Genomic DNA, 21,123 nt, shown 5'->3' with positions numbered 1-21,123 from the left:
ATCCAGTTTACCCGTGGTTGTGATTAAAAAAAAGAAAAAAAATAGTCACTAATTTTACGTTGGTGTAGATAAATTGGTTCATGATAGTGAACAAGTGCGTTGAATTTTTTAAGAGGTGCTATGATTTGCTGACTCAAATGCTTGTTTTCTGTTTTCTCCCCATTGTCCAGTTTTTGTTAATCAAGCATTACGGAATCCTCTTTTCATCTTGTTCCAATTATGGAACCCTCTTTTACAGATGACCTTTTTCAGTAGTCAAAATTGTTGAACAACCTTACATAGTTTTAAGACACTTGAAAATTCAGTTTGGAGACACAATTAAGCATTCAAAACATAATTTAAGGATATGAATCCAAATGAATTAACTTTATGAGCTCTTGTAACGGAAATGGGGAGTTCTCTGAAGAGTCAAAGATCGACCCTCCCCTGGTCACCTGCACTTTACCTCTGCATGCATATTTTTTTAATCAATGAAAGAAAGAAATCTACCAAGTTTGAAACTATGAACTTTGTAGACGAACTAGGGTAGAAGAAATGATTATATAGTGGAAGCACAGAACCCTGTCCAAATATAACTTTATTAAAAATTTCAGGATAAACAAGCATTTGAACTTTGAAGTAATGTTTTTGGGTTCTACTTATTCCTCTTTCAATAACCGTATCTAGTTTCAGCAGAATTTTTGATAAATGAAAGCAAGATTCCCCATGCGTATGTACAATGTTGTTTAGTTAAATGGAGTTCTTGTTTTAAACCTTACTGTCGTGCGGGTGAAATCTCCGAATTCAAAGTCCAACCGCAACCAAACAACTAAAAGTGCGGATTTCAGAATTCCACCCACGTCCGTCCCATGAAACTTGCGGATTGGGTTTCACCCGCAATTTTGCAGACGGATACGGGTGAAATCCGCGGTTTCGGACTTTTTATTCACCCCTAGCAAAGTCGCACGCGCGATGTGGATGATGTTTCATTTCATTACCAGTGAACATATTGTTTATTTTTTTTCCTGGTTAGTTTGCGGCATATGCCATTTATTTGGCGACTATGAATTTCTTTATCCACCAAATAGAGAAGGATAAAGGATGTCTGAAGTGTATTAAAATACTAAATCACATTTATACATTCTTAATAATTCCAACTATCTAAAACAAATACTAAAATCTAAATCATTTCTATTAAAAATATTCAATAAAAAAACTAAAACCCAATTCATAAAAATCAAAAACTAAAACCTAATCATAAACAACAATTCAATTCTCTATTTTTTGGTTTTTGAAAAGTATTTCGGCGACAAACAAATTCGAGTGACTGAGTTAAATCCCTTTTATTCGTTCCTTTTAAGAGGGTTTCATCAACGTTTTAACTATGAATCTCTGAAATTTCTCATCAAAATTTTTCTAAAACCAAACCAGAATCGGTTGATATAAGCATTAACATAAACCGATTGTTGATGATGTTCCCCCAGAATCGATAGATATGGTACATCTACGTACATAAACCGATTTTGGGTTGATGTGATGACCATCAACCACAATCGGTTCATGTTAATACACACATCAACCGATTCATTAACCATGTTTGAAGTTTCACACAAATCTTGAAATTTTTATCTTTATATTATAGAGCATGAAATTGCGAATTAAACGCAAAAAGAATGAGGTTATTCCGACATCGGACGAAGAAGTTATGAGCAAAACAGTCGAATAAATTAAATGTCCAGATTTGCAATCGGTTTACGTGGACATTCATGTAAACCGATTGTAGCGGAAAAAAAATCAGAGAAAAACTCTTGAATTTTACAATCGGTTTAGTTCATGCACTTATGTGTTGAGTTTTTTAAAAATAATAAATAAATAAAAAATCATGTTTTGATGATGAATCAAGATTAATTGATTTCTAGGTTAACGTGATTAAATATTAATTAATCACCCAAATTAACATTAATTAATCAGGGATAATTTAGCCACTTAGTAAAATAGTTGGATAAGGGGTTATCCATTTTATTTTCAAATATATATTTTTGTCTTGTAGTCATAGGCCCCCAAACTAGCCAATTTTTTTAAGCCGTACATAAATAAAATTTTGTAGTTGTGGGACTTCAGTGGGGAATTGTCGTGGTACTACAACTTGCTCCTGCGTCTTGATTTATTTTTTAGTAGCTCTCTTATTCTCAGGAACTCATAAGAATTTCTGTCTTTCTATTGTACTTCATGTTATGTTCCTGCTGTTGAATTATGTATTGTTGTAGCCAAAGCTCGAAGCATCTCTTGTTCTTAACGTTTTATGCTGCATTGAATTCTTGAACGCGTGCTAGCTGGATTATTTTAGGACTTCGACGAAGATCAATGAACTTGCCCTCCATTAATAAGCCTACACTAAAAACACAAACCAACCGATAAAAACATACAAATTATCATATGAGCTAATTTGAAATTTCAAGGTATAAGAATGCAAATAAACTGAGTCAAAATAAATAAGATGTTATCTCCCTTTGCAAGGTAACTTCCTAGTTGGAAGCATCCCAGTTTCACTTTCAAACCTTTCATTTTACACCGCACTGCTATCAGATTCATATAATCTTTAGAAACCCCAAAGTTGTAAATGTAAATTATCTCGATAACCAAAGTAAAGTAAGCTTTGTAATTTAAGCCCATTGGAAATCATGGAAATTGAATTTTTGGCTTAGTCGGGTAAACTTGTGTTAGAGGGATGAAAAATCTGAGGCGTTAACAGAAACAAATAATGGGAAAATGAAGTCGAGGAAATGGTGATCAGCGGGATTCGAAGCTGGCACAATTAAATCACTATATTCCAGATTCAACCTTAGCGCTCTCCTTCGTTATTAGTTTAAAAAAAAAAAAAAAAAAAATACTTCACTAAAAAATGGACCTCTTCTTTATCTAGAACTCAAAACAAAGGTCAGACGAGTTAGGTAAGATAAAGAGCAGTCCATATTTATTTTTGAAATAGATAAATTTAAGGTTATAATTGTTTCTCATAACTAATGATTGTGATTGAGATTAAAAAATTATCTAACGACTAAAATTTAATTACCATATTACTAATGTTTTTTAGTTTTTTATAATAAATATTCTGTTAATTTGCCATAATAAATGTCGCAAATGAATAAGCAAAGTGCGGTAGTTAATCACACACGAAATGCAAAATGGGTCTGTTGATAAGTATGGGTAGGAAGGTGAAACCAGTTATCAGGTTAGGGAGACGCCTCGCTGTAAGCCCTTAAAATCCGTGACTTAATAAGCATTTGTTATGTATTTACACTGCTTTACTAAATATCAATACAAACAATATGACAAGTAGTTAAAATCGGAAGAACATTGCTATAACACTAGTTAGCATACAACAATAGATCGCACGTCGTTTTGGGTAAGGCTGTCAATGGGTACTTACCCGGAATCGGAATCGGATCCCGTAAACTTGGATCCGGTTCCGGGTCCTAAAGTTGGACCCATTAGAATTTAGGACCCGACGGGTAATTACCCGATTGGACCCGAATCTAAACGGGTCCAAACGGGTAATACCCGTTGGGTACCCGCGGGTATCGGGTACCCGTTTATTCATACTTTTATTCATGTTTTTGCTAGTTTTAGCTTTGATATTTTACTCGTTTTAAATTTTTCTCTTACATTTAATCTTTATTTAGTACATTAATAAGAAATAATAATAAATTTTATAAAAGTTATTTAAATCCAAGCCAAAAAGAGACAAATATTAAGTTTTTGAGGTTTTTTTAATAGTTTCTTTAAGACCCAATAGGTACCCGGGACCAGCAGGTACCCGGGATATTTAAACGGGTCCGGTTCTGGGTCACAAGTGTAGGAACCGGACCGGAACCGTTAGGACCCGAATCCGACTTTTATAAGTAGGGTCCGGATCTAGTGATACCCGGGAGAACCCGGATCCGTTGACACCCCTAGTTTTGGGTGGTATAGCCGCTTGTCCCATTCTTTTTTAGCCTATATTTTAAGAACTGCGAAGGTAATTAGGTCTGTAGGGCAAGAGCTCATGGCTAGAGACCTAATATGATAGGCGAAATGAAATAAAAGATAAAATCAAAAGAACATATCTAATTCCTTTAAAATCCTAAGCTCCTTAGGCTCCACGTTGAACGATGACCGTAACCCTCTCACATAATTATCCTGTTTCACTTTTCCTCAAAGGAGAGAAAAACAAGGCTTTTTCTCACAAAATAAATAATTCTTTTTATTTATTATCCGTGAAAAAAAAAACGAAAACATGGAAAAACCGAAGAAGAAAACCCTAGGAACAAACCTAGATTTTCTTCCTACAAACAAATCATCATTAATTTTTTCTATTCTCTCTGCAACCTTCTTCCTCTCCTCTCCATGTTTTAATTCATCATCGTTTTTTTTTTATATTTATCATCCTGAAAACCAAAAGGAAAAAAAAAAACACTAGGAACAAACCTAGGTTTTCTTCTCTACAAAACAAATCATCCCTAACGATGATACGACGAAAAGAAAAACAACTCTTTTGTTTATTCTCTCTTCTTAGGGTTCTAAGGAAAAGGCTTTGAATGTTAATGGTTTTTCCAACTATGTCACCACCATAACCAGCAGTAGCGCCATTAACTCCACCGTCCACCGTCCAACACCAATTTTTGTTTTTTCTTTTATCCCGTTCCAATTATAAACCCTAAAAATAAACCCTAAAAACATGGTAAGTTCTCTCTTCCATTTGTGCGTTTATATTATTTAGGGTTTTAATATGGGTTCTCACTATTCATTTGATCATGAAAGCTTATTGTATTTGAATGTGCTAAGTTTGTTCCGTAAGTTTAGTTATTTTCTCGGGTTTCTGTTTGGATGCATGTTTTGATTTTGTTATTGATTTCCTACTTATTTTAATTTTGTAGGTAATGATAAGTTAATTTGAATATAGGTGTTCTCTAATTTGTAAGTTCAAGCTTACTTATTTTTTTTTTGATTTTGGCATGCATTTCCTAAGGCTGTTTGTATTTTTAAATCCCATTTGATTTTTAGGTTTTCTATCTTGATTTTAGATAACTGTTTGATTCATTTGAATGTAATTTTCAGTTTCACTTGGGTGTTGGAAGGTAAAATTACATGCTACTGCAGCTCGCCGAGCAGGGAGATGGAAGATTAATTTGGGTGTTGCTTCCCCTGCTGTAGGTATGAAAATTCAACAGATTTTTTTTCTCATGCTATTGCAATACTTTTGTTCCATTAACTTTATGTTTTGATGATTGTAATATGCAGGTTTAGGTTTTCTTAATTTTGATATATTCAAAGAAGACGAGATAAATTCCGAGCTTCCACCAGTTTCGTGTTTTTTCTTTTATTTTTGAACTTATTGTTCAGTTTTCTTTCCGTTAAATCTATAGTTGATGCAGTCAAGTATGATTTGGGATTTTATGGATTAACTTGCAGTGAGTCTCTTGCTTTCTGGTAAGGTCAAAACTACGATTCCCGTTTCTTGCAATTTTGTAATGCATTTCGATTATGTGGTGTTCTGTTTTAGGGCTACTAATATGTACTGATGGTTGTATTCGGTTTTTGGGCTTCTAATATAAACTGATAGATGATTTTTATGCGCAGACCTAACAACCATTAACTTGCTTGGGTTATCTAAAAACCTCGGAGATACAGTTAAATAAGTTCCCTAACAGGTTTAGCCGGACTATGTGTAGGATATGGTGCATTTCCCCTAAGCATCATCTAATATCTTTGGAGAACCAAGCATCCTTAACATGTGTATGTCGCTGCTGAGATTTCTATGTGCATGGCCACTGCAAAATCCTGTGTATCTAGAGGTGCGTCACTTTTCTCTTTGATGTCACTCCCTTTTTGATCCGTATTTGCATGTTTACCGTTTTTTCTATTTCTTGGGTATTCATGCAGAGAGTGAAAATGACGAAATATTTAATAAGATTGATATTGAACTTAATGTGTTATCTTACAATGGAGTTATGTCCTAGAGTTATTCTGAACACTGAAATAAAAAACTCAGGAACACTAAATACGTAAACCCTAATTTTGGTTCTACTTTCACATCTCTTTCATTTTTCTAGCTAATATACCTGAATGCTTGATTTGAAGTGGTGGGTTGTGGTTAATGAGCGGATTTAAGATATAAAAATTGCACTTTTTCTAATCAATACCTGAGTTTGTTTTCTTAGGTCTGGGGATTTCAATACAAAGTAAAAAAGGTGAACGTTTTTTGCAGTTGGTAAGCCTGAAACTTTTTCGTTCTGTCTTTTTGTTTCTCTGAATCAATAAACCCTAACCCATTTGTTTTATTTTGCAGGTACGATTTCTTTTGTTGCTTGGATAGGGTTGAGAAGCATTACAAGTCCATGGTTTCTAATACTTTCCATGGTATTAGAAATACCTTACTGGATGTCACTGTAAGTGAGGATTGCAATACCTTCCAATATGTATGGTTTACTTCTGAAGTGTTTATGTATGAGAATGTATTCCTTATGATTCATGCATTTATGCCGTTCAGAGAAAATTACATCAGTAAATTGCAATGGATACTTTAGTGTACAAATGTTACTGAGTGCAGAACAAGAGTCCCGGCAGATTGTTGCAAGTGCCAAAAACAGTAAGCATATCATATACCTAAACTGAAATGTTTTATTTGGATTATTGATATTGCAACATTTTTCTTAATTGTATTGATACAATTGAAAGTTTCAGATTTTTATATTCAATTTCCTTGAGATTTTTGTTTTCAATATCGTTTAGCTTTTTTTGTTACTGATTTTTTTGTTGTTATTTTTTATTGCCAGCAATAATGAATGTTTAAGAATTGACAGTGTGCACGACAAGAGAGTGAAGGTGATGAATCTTAGTATTCAAGAAGGAAGAAAATAGAACCATGAAAATTATAAAGATATCTGATTTCGCAAAACTTTAATGGGTTCAGTTCTTGGTGCTTGGGGTTTGATATCTGATTGTTATTTATATTTTATGTGTATATACTTTTATAGGCCATAAGCTTAATTGGGTTTAATATGTTCGTTCACTTCGTTGCAAGGGAAAACAAATGAAAATAAGACAGTAAATGATTATGAGATGGATAGTGGAATGATGTTGGAATAGCCAACAAGCCTTTTCCTGCATCCATGTTTCATAGATTACCAACAAGGTAATTATTCCTTCTACCTGGTCCCCAATTTCTTTTATACGAATCACATGATTTACGTTTATATTTCTTAAATTGTTGATGCTTACTGTGATTCCAAGAAGAAAATTGATTCAGCTTTATGCAAAGTCAGTTCTAATGATGGTAGGGTAGACTTGGTATGTAGTACCTAAAAATATTGGTTTTCTCTATGTTTAGATTTGGGAAGTCAAATTACATATTAGCTTCCATACTAATCCATGAATGAGGTTTACTGTCATTACATGAACATGGTTTTGAGTCACTTTGGTTCTGAAAATCTGAAAAGAAAGCTAAGATGTAATACATGGGGCGCAAAGAGAATTACCGTTGTTGGATAATCAGGAAAGCATAGATTTAAAAGAAGCCATAATGAAGGTATAACTTTCATAGTCCGACAAACTCTTTTTCAAGATTTTATTTTTTTTCTGGAGTGTGCAACAACAATTTTATGGTCTGCTTTTACTGATGATATGGTAAATGACTGCAAACAAACTCATCAGCTAGAGTAGGCTGTAAATAAAGCGAATGGTTAACTGGGTAAGCCTGAGAATTTCCCAACCCCCACCAGTGCTAAACATTAGCGGGACCAAGGATTACCAGCAATTCGATTCTCTGGAGCAACAGTAAGCACAAACCTCAAATATTAGCTTCTTTTCATAATATGTTGTTGTTAAAGTGAACCAAGTTAATGTTGTCTGACTAATTTGGTTGTGTATTTAAATAAATTCCTGTACAACAACTTTTGCAGGAAGTGTTATAAGAAAGTAGCAGAAGGTGGATTCTTTGAGCAACGAGTTTGTGCAGTAACTACTAAAAGCCACACTGAAAAGGGGTTGGAGTAGAAAGTAGTAGAGGGGGATGTAAGTATTAGTCGAGATTGGGGAAGCCATAAAAGTGGATTGAGGTATTAAATGCACACTGTGTTACATCGTTTCTGAATATGGTTGTGGGGTGGACTTTTAGAGAAATGTGGTGTCATAGACCCAGCTATATGGCATGTTCACCTATTTCAACAACATTTTTTATGTTAATTTCTAAGTTTTTATTTTAAGAGCCTTAAGGACTATAAAACCTTATGGCCTGCACTTCTGTCACTTTCTAACTATGTTATGGTATCTTTTCTTTCAGGGGGATTTTGCCCGAATACATTTTGGATTGTCGATGGAGTTCAACATTGAGGCACTCTTGACTATTTATTTGGTATCACTGGTTTTACAGGTGATTTTCGCTTTTCTTTAGCACCATGCATATTGTTGTCTCCTTTTTTGCATATCTATGAACTACTGAGATTCTCAATTATCTTTTTTGACAGTTCTTCCGATGAATATTGCTTTGGCGCCTTGATATACGTATTAGAGGCTGTGAATGTAAAGGATTTTATTAGTCTGTATCACCTGCTATTTGGTGGGCAGGCACTAAGAAACTTTTCTATATTTGGATTTGTATGATTTGGTTCATGTTTTCGCAGTTACGGTCTATGACTCATTTTTTGCTGGTGTTATTTTTACCTTGGCTACTGCTGATAATCCCGACTTCTTAATTTTTCATGGACATTAGAGTTGGCAGTAGTTGCAAGGGCAAGTTGAATCAATGGCAACATCGTGTTCGGGATCAGGATGTGAGGCGACGACAAAATTTCAGGTTGAGACTGAGTTGGAGTGTGAGAATCAAGATACTATGTGATTCTGGAAACTTCGGTTTTGGGCGTGACTTCCTGGTGCATAAGAGTTTCCAGTATTACATCGCTTATTGGTTTCTCATATTATATGAATACTAAGTCCCCGAGCCTCATGTTGAAATGTTTTTCTACCAGGTTTGCCAATTTGATTAGATGTATGTGTGTTCTCATGGGAATGTGAAACTCCCATTCCAGAGATATCGTAACTCCTAATATCACTTCCCATGGAGTATTGTTCATGAAAATTTAGGAAAGAAAAACAGAAGGTGGAAACTTCGACAACCTGAGATGAACAAAAATGTTAAGGTGGAAACTTCGATGAAAGGTGGAAACTTCGACAACCTGAGATGAGCATCCATTCGAAGGTGTCCATACTAAGGTCATCAAAGACAATGATAGGGAAGAGAAGTAATTTAGGAAATTTTCTTCTCCTTGACATCTGGAGAAGAATGACAAACCAGTTGATCCAAGGGATGGATTATGTGCCTGAGCTGGTGATTTAAATGATGTACTTGTATTTTTGTTCACTTAATATTTTGATCTCCATGAAAGGTATGTGCTAACTCTTTCAGTGCAGATGGATAATGCTTTAATTGATGATCAGTGGACTTCAGTCAGACTGTTTCTAAGTTGTGGTCTCAATACAGGCGTAAAGAGCATCAAGCTGGTAAAGGTATGACCTTAACGGAAAACTCATTTTGTAGCTCATAATGTACAGTTGCTCTTAACTTGCAATAATAGTGGGCCATATGCTTAAAGTAACTTTAGTTTATTGTCCCTTGGGTTACTTATTAATTATATGTTCTGGACAATGCAATTGATGATTTTCCAACTGAAATTCTTTTGGGGCTGAACATGTACGCGAAATTGATCAAATAATATGATTTTTTTGTTGTCAAATTGAAGGTTGAGATACCACTGCCGACTTTGATGGTGTTGTAGATAATAAAAGTAACATAGACCTCATGCAATGATTTTCCATAGGGGGATGTTGAATGTGGACGAGCTTCTGAACCTCCAACTGTTATCCCTGACAAGTTGAAGGAAGATTGAACTGATGCGCTACAAGTATGGTACTATAAATGTTAGGTTAAATTTTTATGCGTGTGTTGATCGAAATTCTGCAGGGAAGGAGCTGTGTTCTAGCATAAGAATCAAATTAAACTCATCCCATCATCACTAGCTTCATTCTGGACCTTAATGAGCAATAAAGATGAACTTAAAAGCGTGTCTGTTACTTAGAAATATGAAGTCCTAGATCTGCCAAGTCTGTTGCTGGACTGAATTTTTTTCTCATGTAATGCAGGAAGCATTTGGGAGGAAGTATGAATGGAAGTTCATGAATTTTCTTGAGTTTTGGACAAGTGTTGTCTGTGCATACAGTTCTGAACCTGACTTCCGGCCCCTGGTTTATCCCTTTGCTCAATCACATTGTTGCTCCTTTCGGTACTTTGATTCCTGGATTTTTACTGACGATGAACAACCATCTAGATCAAAGCGTACTATGGATTCCGGTGATGATGTCCACGCGGTTTTTGGAATTGATGCGCAGTTTCTCATTAAGAAATGCACACACTATGAAATTTGAATAACACATTAGTAGTTTGTTCTTTTCCCTGTTTTCTGAGGTAGTTCAATTAGTTAGGACAGCCAATATGTTAGAATTCCATGTTTCTTAATGCTTGCACTGTGCAGTGGAACTATCATTCATCTATTGCAGTCCAATTATTCTGCCAGTTCTACAATGTTATGCATTGTTTCCCTATTTAATAGGTTCTACATATCTGTTTAGTTCTTCAAATACGAAGTGAAATAGGCTCTACATCATAAGAATCTGCATTATTTTTTGTGTGATGGGAGTTTATCAGATAGTAATGAATGAACTGAATCTAATCAATGGACCAAACCAATAGGCTACCAGTCATAATTATACCACTATTAACTATTTTTCTATTCTTTTTCTTCAATATTTGAAAACCTTACACCATACGTCATGTGCTTCTCTAGGGAACTGGATTTCACCCATTGACAGACTTACATCTTCACAAAATAGTGAAGACGAGCCGCACCGAATAAAAAACCCCAAACGACGGGGCGAGGCGAAGCCGAGTCACACCAACTAACCGAGTCACACCAAATCAAAATAGTATAGCGACGAGAAGGGGCGAAGTCGTGCAACAACAAATCAAAAACGTGTCGAGACGGGGCGAGGCGAAGCCGAGCCACACCTAATCAAAAACGTGTCGCAAAGGGTAGGGGCGAAGCCCCACGACACCTAATAAAAAATACGCAACGGGGCGGGCGAAGCCGGGTAACAGCAAATCAAAAATGCATCGGGACGGAGCGAGGCAAGGCGAAGCCGAAGCCGAGCCACACATAATCAAAAAGGCATCACGACGGGAGGGGCGAAACCGTGCAACACCAAATTAAAAATGCATCACGATGGGGCGAGGCAAAGCGAAGCCGAAGCCGAACCACACCTTATCAAAAATGTATCGTGATGGGGTGGGGCAAAACCCCACGACACCTAATAAAAAATGCACGACGGGGCGAGGCAATGACACATCACACTAAATCAAAAATATGGCTAAAAGAGAAAAAATGACCGAGTGTAGCACGTGCACAAAATCTAGTTGTTTCGTAAAAGGGGATGTTTCTATCTCCAAAGCCTTCATTGTAAATGAGTAATCTCAAGTACTAATGTCATAAGACGATTGCCATGGATACCAAAGTTACTCTGCCAAGCCCAATCTGAAACCCAAAAGTGGCTACGTTTTGGAAAGTGGATGGTTGTGCAGAAGGCCACACAGCTCGAACTTTGTTATGGGAATGTGATCGCAAGTGCTTCCAAACTAGCTCGAATCCTAGTGAGAGTAGTGATGCAATAAGTAGAAGAGAATTTATCAAATAATCTTATAAATTTTTAAATTATAATTAAACACCAAACCTGATGTTAGAGCATTGCTCGATTGAGCCCACCAAGCGTTGGTATGTCAAGTTTGGTTGTCATATCTTAGCGAATCAAAACTCATTTAAAGAGTCGCTTGATTATTTACTAGAGTCAACTTCGTATAGGTTAGCTAGAAAGTTACTACAATATGAGACTTACAAGTATTATGTGAAAACTTGAAGAATGTGAAGAAGTACAGAGCTACAACGACAACATCATCTTTCCTCTTGAGGTTAGTAATATTTGACTTGAACTGTTTCATTCCTCACATATTTTTCAAGTCGTGCATATTGAAAACATAACTGCGAAGCTGTGAATGATTATACTCTAGTTAGACATAGTATTAAGGAATTACAATACGAAGTATAACGTCTAACTTTTGAACTTCGTATATAAGACATCGACATAATCTATGAATGCTATTGTGATTATGTATGAATATGGGTGAAGATTTCGTCCTAGGAAACAATATTTTACATTCGTTTAAAGGAAGTACAATTCATAAACTTGCTTTGTGAATCGAAAGGGAAATCGCTAGGCTTATTGGTATTGTTATTCATTGCAAATATTTGGATTACCAATATGTGTGTTTAGTATAACTTCTCATAACTTGTTTATGTATCTTGGTAAAACTATTCACAAGGCTTGACTTTTGTATTGGTATGACTTTTATTAGTGAAACCGATCTTAAGTAATCACATGAGATGGTATGATCGATATATTATAATTAGTATGACCAACTCTAGACATTGGGGAACCGATCCTAGTAAGAGGTACAACCGATCACAAGTAGGGGAATAGATCCTTGTAAGAGGTGCAACAATTTCTTAGTGATTGGTAACAGATCCTATGACTTGTGCAGCCGAATACAATTTAGATACCATATATATGTGGTAACCGATCCTAGTACCTAGTCAACCAATTTTTGGAAAGCTAGTGTGCCCGATCCTAGTACCCACATGGAGGTAGAACCGAAACTTATTTTGGTAGAACCGTTAAACCCATGATTGATGATTTGATAGGATAATCAATCACATAGTTCATGAAAGTCAGATGAACCAATTCTAAACTCGTATGGAAGTGTGGAAAATCGGTTCCAAGATAGTAAATATGAAAAAGGATTTACCAACTAAAGATGTCGACATATTTTGAACACGTGCAATAATTCTTACCTTTTATTGTTCAAAGATATTCCTTAATAGCTAAAGGAAAATCCCAGATCAAAATAAATTGAGAATCTTTTAATTAAGGTTTTTAGTTTTATATGCTTTTAATTTCCAGCAATTAAAATGCATATATTTAGAAAATAAAAATTGGTAATGTGTATTTACTAATTGGAGATTTTCTACTGAGATTTCGGTCAATATTTGGACAGAGCATTTCCAGGAATTATGAAAACCGAATTTGGAAATATATTGCATATCTTGAGAATATTTTCGGTTTTGGAAATTTCTTGGTGTCCAAACTTCCTTTGACTATGAATATTGAAGTTTTCATTTCAAGCAAACTAATCCTCAGAGCCAACAAAACTACCTAGTTGTGTTCTTACTGGTGGAGCCGTCTATTCGGAGAGGAAAGTACCCTAATTAGGAGAAATCTCTTACGACCACTTGTTTTAAAGACTTCGTTGGGGGTTGGGAATCTCTACGAGTACCGTTAGTGGAATACTGGATAATTTCAGTTTATTATTAGTTTTCGATTGATTTGATTGACTAACGGTTGTTGAACTTTGATTGCACCGAGTTTGTTTATGCTTGAAAATCTTCTCTTCTGATATGAGACATTACAAGTATTGGTACTAGAGTCAACTTCGTATAGGTTAGCTTGAAAGTATTAGGATATGAGACATTACAAGTATTGTGAAGACTTGAAGACATGAAGAAGTAAGAAGCTACAACGACAACATCATCCTTCCACTTGAGGTTAGTGATATTTGACTTGAACTGTTTCATTCCCTAACGTATCTTTCAAGTTGTGCATATTGAAAACAAAACTGCGAAGCTATGAATGATTATACTCTAGTTAGACGTAGTATTAAGGAATACAATACGAAGTATAACGCTTATTTTTTGAACTTCGTATATAAGACATCGACATAATCATATGAATGCTATTGTGATTATGTATGGGTATGAGATGAAGATTTCGTCCTGGGAAACAATTTTTTACATTCGTTTAAAGGAAGTACATTCATGAACTTGTTTTTTTAATCGAAAGGAAAATCGCTAGGCTTATTGGTATTTGTTATTCATTGCAAATCTTTTGAATTAACAATATGTGTGTTTAATATAACCGCTCATAACTTGTTTATGTATCTTGGTAAAACTATTCACAAGGCCTGACTTTTGTATTGGTATGACTTTTATTAGTGAAACCGATCTTAAGTAATCACCTGAGATGGTATGATCGATTTGTTGTAATTGGTATGACCAACTCTAGTCATTGTGGAACCGATCCTAGTAAGAGGTGCAACCGATCACAAAAGGGGAATCGATCCTTGTAAGAGGTGTTGCAAGATTCTAGTTATTGGGAACCGATCCTATGAACATGTGCAACACGTTTTTAGTTATTGGGAAGCGATCCTATGAACATGTGCACCAAATACAAGTTAGATACCATATATATATGGGGACCGATCCTACTACCTAGTCAACCAAGTTTTGGTAACTAGAGTGACTAATTTTAGTACCCACATGGAGTTAGAACCGAAACTTGTTTTGGTAGAACCGTGAAACCCATGTTTGGTGATTTGATAGGATAGATAATCAATCACATAGTTCTTAGAAGTCATATGAACCAATTCTAAACTCGTTTAAGAAGTGTGGCAAATCGGTTCCAAGATAGTAAATATGAAAAAGGATTTACTAAGTAAAGATGTCGACATACTTTGAACATGTGCATTAACGCTTATCTTTGATTTCACCTAGTTTGTTTATGCTTGAGAATCTTCTCTTCTGATATAAGATTCACTCAAACTAGATCGAAGTTTCGACGGGGATCTTTAGACTGTTTGTAGATTTAAAGACGTCTTGTGATAATCCATTGTTAACAGACTCCGTTCTGTGTGTGATTGATCACAAGAAGTTCAAGTTGATTGTGTGCAGGTGTTTATTGAAGATCTAAGAAAATTTGAAGACGAAGAAGATTTCTGATTTGGGTTCATAATCTTTGGTGTGCACAATACTTGTTTCGGCTGGAAAATGATCCAACTATAACCGGTTTATCTTTGTGATAGATTTGATTGATTAGTTGAGTAGATCGGCATCAATACAATTCTTTGTGATTCAAAGTATTGATTTCAAAATCTTGGCAATTACTTTGGTAGTTGTTATTGGATAGATCTAAGGACCTGACAAAAACGTTTATTGGGATAAACGGAAGAGCCTTTTGTTGAACTCATATCACTTGATTGAAAAGAGTTGTTACCGAACAGATTTGTTGTTCCTTTACTGTTTGGAATACGAACCAAAGGAATTGTTCCAATTACGTGACTTATTACAAGTTGGAGGCGCAGGGATATACAGACGTAACTAGGTGAACTATAGGTTTAGTTGTTTGGGCTCAACTATACGAAGTTGGTTTATATTTTGTATAGCGGCTTAATCTTGAGAGTATTCAATTTTGGACAAGGTCCAGGGGTTTTTCTGCATTTGCGGTTTCCTCGTTAACAAAATCTTGTTGTGTCTTTTACTTTTCTATTTCCGCAATTATAATTGTTTTTATTATAATTAGAAGTAAAATACACAAACGTTAATTCCTATTTACTTGATAGCAATCCTATTGTGTTTGGTTAAGGATGAACCTATTATCAAGTAAACATACTTCGTTATTGTAGTGTCTCGATCTTGTATCCATAGTGAATCACACAAGTTATCTTGTTGTCGTATTGTCTCGATCTCGTATCCATAGAAGATCACGAGAAGTGTAAACCGATTAGTTGTATTGTCTCGGCTCAGTCCGTAGACAATCACTTTCGGAGAAAGGACTTATAGGTGGAAAAGTTTTAGATTGAGGTATATTTGGGTATCCTCGTCTTTTCACCTGATTATCCAAAATGGGATAAGCACTAAATATTCTAACATATGATATCATGGGACAAATATAACACACTCATGTGACTATACTTACTCTAACAAACTTCTAATAGAAGAGAAGTCTGAGCCCTAAAGGGCCTAGAAGGTGTTGGCGGGGAAGTAAAAGCTAGATGGAATTGCCTTTGTGCCTGCCTATCCGTCATATTTTGGTAGATTTGGTGAATTGGAGGGGAAAATAGGTACTCCATGTTATGTCTAAACAAAATTGTGTTTTCCTCCTCTGCCATAATCATCGAAACACCTTCACCAGTCACCAACATTACAGACTAGGCCTCCTTCAGTTTCATCTTCTCCCACACAAACCACCACCAGCAACACCATCGCCACCATTATCACAATAAACACCATCATCCCCAACATCACTTCCTTACTCTCTTCTTCGAGTTGTTGTTGTTCCCACCAATTTTTAACCCCCAATTTTGTGTCCTAACCCAATCGTAACAACAACTCTTCTCAACTCTTCATGTGATTTTCCTTCCCCATTGATTTTCTCTAACTCGATATTATTCTTCAATTGCATTCCCTAAATTGATGTATCTATCTATTTATCTTTATTTACTGTTGCCTTCTCCATTGCCCTAAAATTCAAGCAACTTTGTTACAAATTAAAATAGAAAATTAGTATGACTTGAAATTGGATTGGTCAAAATTGGTCTTACTACCAATTTCGATTTCGATTCATACTAATTTCGTTTTAAAATTTCATCTCCGTTCTCTATCAAGTTTTTTGTTCCTCTACAGATCTTAAAGCTCATCTTATAAAGGAACACGATGAATCTTCAAAGACATTGGTAAAAACTATTTCTGCATTCTTTTAAATTTTCTTTCTTTCTAAATTATTATTGTGTTTGTTTCACTTTACTGTACTCCATTTTTGATTCTTATTGTGTCTGTTCCCTTCAAACTCCATTTTCGATGTGGTGGAACTGAAGATTTAGTCAAGTTTAATGTTGTGAACATTGGTTGTTTGTAAAAATTCCTAACAAAATTTTATAGTAATATAAATAGATGAGTTTACTTATGCAGTGGATGCTAATGTACATCATTTGTTTGTTATCCACTCACTCGTTTGCTTTGAGATGATATTTTTTCTTTCTATTCCCCTATAAATGTATCAATTTGGAGTTTGGACTGAACTCAATCTTTAGTGTGTTGAAACAGGCCCACCGTTGTTTACTATTCATGGTCAGCTAAGGCATAGAACCGGAACACTCTTACCTGAAAATCAGCAAAGCGGCACTTACTCACAGCTGTACATGTACGATCCTTCAGCTGCAGTATCAAAATGCCTTGAGCTAAACCCAAGGTTAAACATTACGGTGCTTGAGATCATACACCATGTTCTATCTGCCAACAATGCCTTTGTGAAGAAATACAGTCAGGCTTTTGAATTACTACAAAGCAATGAGTCGAGGGGCAATGATGTTCATGTTTCTCTCCGACATGAAAAAGGGTCAGATCAGAGACGTTATAATACCCACAACATATGAGATAGCCGTTATATTTCTTGAAGACGGACAAACCATCAATTCTGGACCGCGTGACATAATACTTCATCTGAAATGAAGTCGTGCTTTACAGAGAATCAACGAGTGTCATCCAGCGTATTTGCCTCTGCATTACGTTCTTTTGTTCCCATATGGTGAATTGGGTTGGGACCTAGGATGGTACACTGGGATGTCAATCTAGATAAGTCTACATATACGTGATGCGTGTCGTTAATGCAACAAATTAATAAATGTATTTCTCACTAATTAACTAATAATATAGCAGTAGTAAGAGATCGTGTTTCGTCTATCGATGAACATCGGAATGACGTAGCTGTTGTTGGCATTGCTTTGGTTTTCTATTCTTTCCTATTAGCGAGTTCCGATCCTTTTATTCTCAATTTCTTCGTTCGTACCGAACCGCTTGCATCCCACAGAGAGCTATGTAATTGATAGTTTATTTGTATCAGCAAAATAAAGCAAATAACAATGGGGGATTGGTTTTAAGATAAATAAAGAGACAATAAGAAGAAATGGATGATTAAGGAATCCTTCGCTGTTACCAAGCGATAACTAAATTAATATACTTATCTATATTTTGTTAGAATCATTCATCACCAACCGTAGAATAAAAACTAAATCAGTATTATCCCCAAAACTCCTTTAATCACTAGATACGGAAGTTCTCGACTACCAGATTCTATCCAACGAACCACCAAGTAGTATATCAATCAAGGTGTAATCCAATCGAACGCCTTAAGCTTTGTGAATTTAGGTTGATCCCAGTAGTTAAACTCTTAGATCAAGGTCTACTTGCTATTGTTATTCTACACACGATTTCCCTATAGAATCCCTATGTAAGGTCTCGCGATTTCTACTTGTGTAGATAGTTAATCGACGATTACTTATCTCATAACTTCTACTAGCGATAAAACAATCAATAGACGAACCTAGTATGCATCTCAAATCAATCTAAGATTCATTCATAAACCCTAGATATGGTAAAGACAAACGATGATGATAAAAACTCTCATTAGATTTGTATTAATAATAGAGCTTCACGCTTAGAACATATAATTCATCCGTAATCAACAAAGGATTTAGCTACTCATATTACAAAGAAGATGAATAATGGTGGTTTCCCCCTGAGGGGTGAACCCTAGGTTTTTGGTGTTGAATAAACCCTAGCTTGTGATATGAGATGATCGATGATGTTCTTTGGAAGGACTAATACCTATTTATATAGGTTTATAATGCTTGGACTCCAAGTATCTAGTTCGGTTCAAGAACCCGACCCGAAAATACGAAATAAGGACCATAACCGTGAGTTTTGGCCTTCCATGGTATGCATACCCGTATGCATACTTAAGTTTCAGTTAAAATCCAGGGTAATAAGTATGCATACTAGTTTGCACACCCGTTTGCATACTTGCTTGTCTTTGGTATTGGATAAAAAGCTTGTTTTGGCCTTAACTTCTTCGTCCGAACTCGGAATGACCTCATTCTTTTTGAATTCTTTACCTCTTTCAATTATCTTCAAGATGGTGATAAGAAATACTGAATTTGAATGAGTTAATCTCGGTATTTGACCCATCTGTTGATTTTGAGCGTTTTGCTCCTTTTCGTCGCACTTCTTCCACTTCTCTTGGACTTGGATACTTGGAATACTTCTCTTATTAGATATTTTCAGCAATTTGTAGCTCCTTTTTGGATGATTCACCTATTAGAGGAAAATAAGAGAAAACAAGAGTAATAATACGAAAATATGCAAGAATAATAGCTAAAACAAGTATGGAATGGGCACTAAAATCATATGAATTATGCACTTATCAAATTCCTCCACACTTAGCTATTGCTAGTCCTCGAGTAAACTAAATAAAACTAATCCTAAATACAACAACTCCCTTTCTTTGAGAAAACGGTTACAATTAGCATGTATAACAAGCTTTTAAACCCCTAGGTGTCTGTAGTGGACGAGTTATAGTCTCGTGAGGTTTTACAAGAGGTATACCCACAAAACGTACTCCAATTTCTCGTCTTGCAAGAACCGGTAAGGATAGACACAAAGTATAAATCCAAATAATTAGCTTGCATATGTTCTTTAGATGCAAACATCCCACATACATTCCAATCATCACACACAAACAATTGCTTACGTGTGACGTTCAACCTGATTGCAAAACTCTACTAAGATAGTCATCGTACTTGTTGCAACATTTGTCAGAACACTCGCATACTGAAATCACGTGGATAGATAATAAAATGGAATTAGAAAAGTGAAGTGTGCAAATGTTGATAAAGTGAAAGATGTTACCCACAATACTTGTATGAATTTCGTCAAAGGATTCTTATTTATAGCGCAATAGTTGAGAGAAGCACCCATTTAAATCGACCACATGATTAGATACTCTAAACGCATGTTCCTTTTCAGCAAGTATGTGATAGTTGCTTGGATCCTGCGTTCCACACTTGTTTAGGCGACGGAGACAGGGACAACGTTTCACACATACTGTTTTCCAAGTGTCGAGAACTTCATCAATAGTCTTTTTGACTTTCTATATAATGATGATAGGTTTTTTTTCATCGACAACATGATTAGTCCACAATTCCGGACCTATCACAAAATTATTAATGTCGATAGATGAAGAGGAGCCTTATATATATGTTTTTTTCCCTGTTTCGGCTCACTCGTTATGATTTAAGACAATTGTATATGGGGCTCTTATAAAACCAACCAATGATTACCTTGCTACAACATCCATGGAAGTATCAGGATCCCACCAAATCACTTTAGAGAAACATATAACTGCAAAAATAAAAAGAAAGTGATTCAATAATGATTAATTGCGAGGATGAATCTTTCAAATGACTACCATGCCATTTCTAGCATACGAGTTTCGCATTCAATTATGAACGTAAATATTTAAGGATTTTATAACGATAAAATGGAACTCAATCTATAGCCGTAAGAACTGTTTCAACCGAAAAATGTTTAGAATGTCATCCTAAATAGCTCATAACTAACTCCAAAAGATGAAGTCTCAAGAATGAAAGAAATCAAAGATTATTATTTTTTATGTTTATATGCATATAATATGATACTAAATGCTCCCCACACTTAAACTCAACATTGTCCTCAATGTTCAACACCGAAAATTCTGATTTCTGACATAAGAACCCTGAAAAACTCAAACATTGTACCAATGGGTAGGGAACTAGGAAAAACATCCTAAAAGAAAGTTGTTTGCCTACATCTTTTATATGAGGTGTCAAAAGGGCAGAGTGTTTCGATAAACTTCCTGACTTTTATGGCCTCCGGACTGACAGATATACAATCTGAAAAAGTTCTGAAAAATACCGAAACTCAAATGTCCATGACTATTGAGCCAAGTTAACAGACTCCGAATTCAAATTTTCTTTTTGTAAAATAAATATGAAGCTGTATTCTTTAAAATTTGGGGTCAAATACTCAAATCGGACTCCGTATGAAGTCTCGAGAGTTGTTTTCGTGATAAGTGCGCAGTCAGAAATTTCTGACAAGAATTCATCAAAACTTTCATTATAGATATAGGACTTTATAAAATCTAAGATTGGAATGCAAGATATGATATGAAAAACTAAGAAATATAAAAATAAAATGGATAGAGATACAAAACCGATGGGTTGCCTCCCATGAAGCGCTTGGTTTAACGTCATCATCCCGACATTATTGTTATCGTCCATACACCAATAATCTGAAAATT

At 35.4% G+C, this 21,123-nt stretch overlaps 1 long non-coding RNA gene across 12 annotated transcripts; it reads left to right on the top strand.

Annotated features, from left to right (window-relative positions):
• Nucleotides 1–4,248: 4,248 nt before the first annotated feature.
• LOC113358076 lies at nt 4,249–10,630 on the top strand. 12 transcript variants are annotated; one of them, XR_003364183.1, is made up of 15 exons: nt 4,249–4,699; nt 4,896–4,935; nt 5,077–5,172; nt 5,260–5,448; nt 5,691–5,813; nt 6,180–6,229; nt 6,308–6,407; nt 6,509–6,607; nt 6,795–7,546; nt 7,672–7,794; nt 7,920–8,075; nt 8,300–8,389; nt 8,484–9,522; nt 9,756–9,917; nt 10,156–10,630. It is a non-coding gene; the product is annotated as an uncharacterized LOC113358076 (long non-coding RNA). The 12 variants fall into 12 exon arrangements; XR_003364180.1 differs by having other exon boundaries at nt 5,599–5,813; XR_003364184.1 differs by having other exon boundaries at nt 5,260–5,813; nt 6,795–6,843; nt 6,996–7,546.
• Nucleotides 10,631–21,123: the final 10,493 nt, after the last annotated feature.

Source organism: Papaver somniferum, chromosome 3, assembly GCF_003573695.1.
Source record: "Papaver somniferum cultivar HN1 chromosome 3, ASM357369v1, whole genome shotgun sequence".
NCBI classification, from domain to species: Eukaryota; Viridiplantae; Streptophyta; class Magnoliopsida; order Ranunculales; family Papaveraceae; genus Papaver; species Papaver somniferum.
The sequence above is the reverse complement of the archived record's forward strand: the minus strand, read 5'-3'. Positions and strand labels throughout refer to the sequence as shown.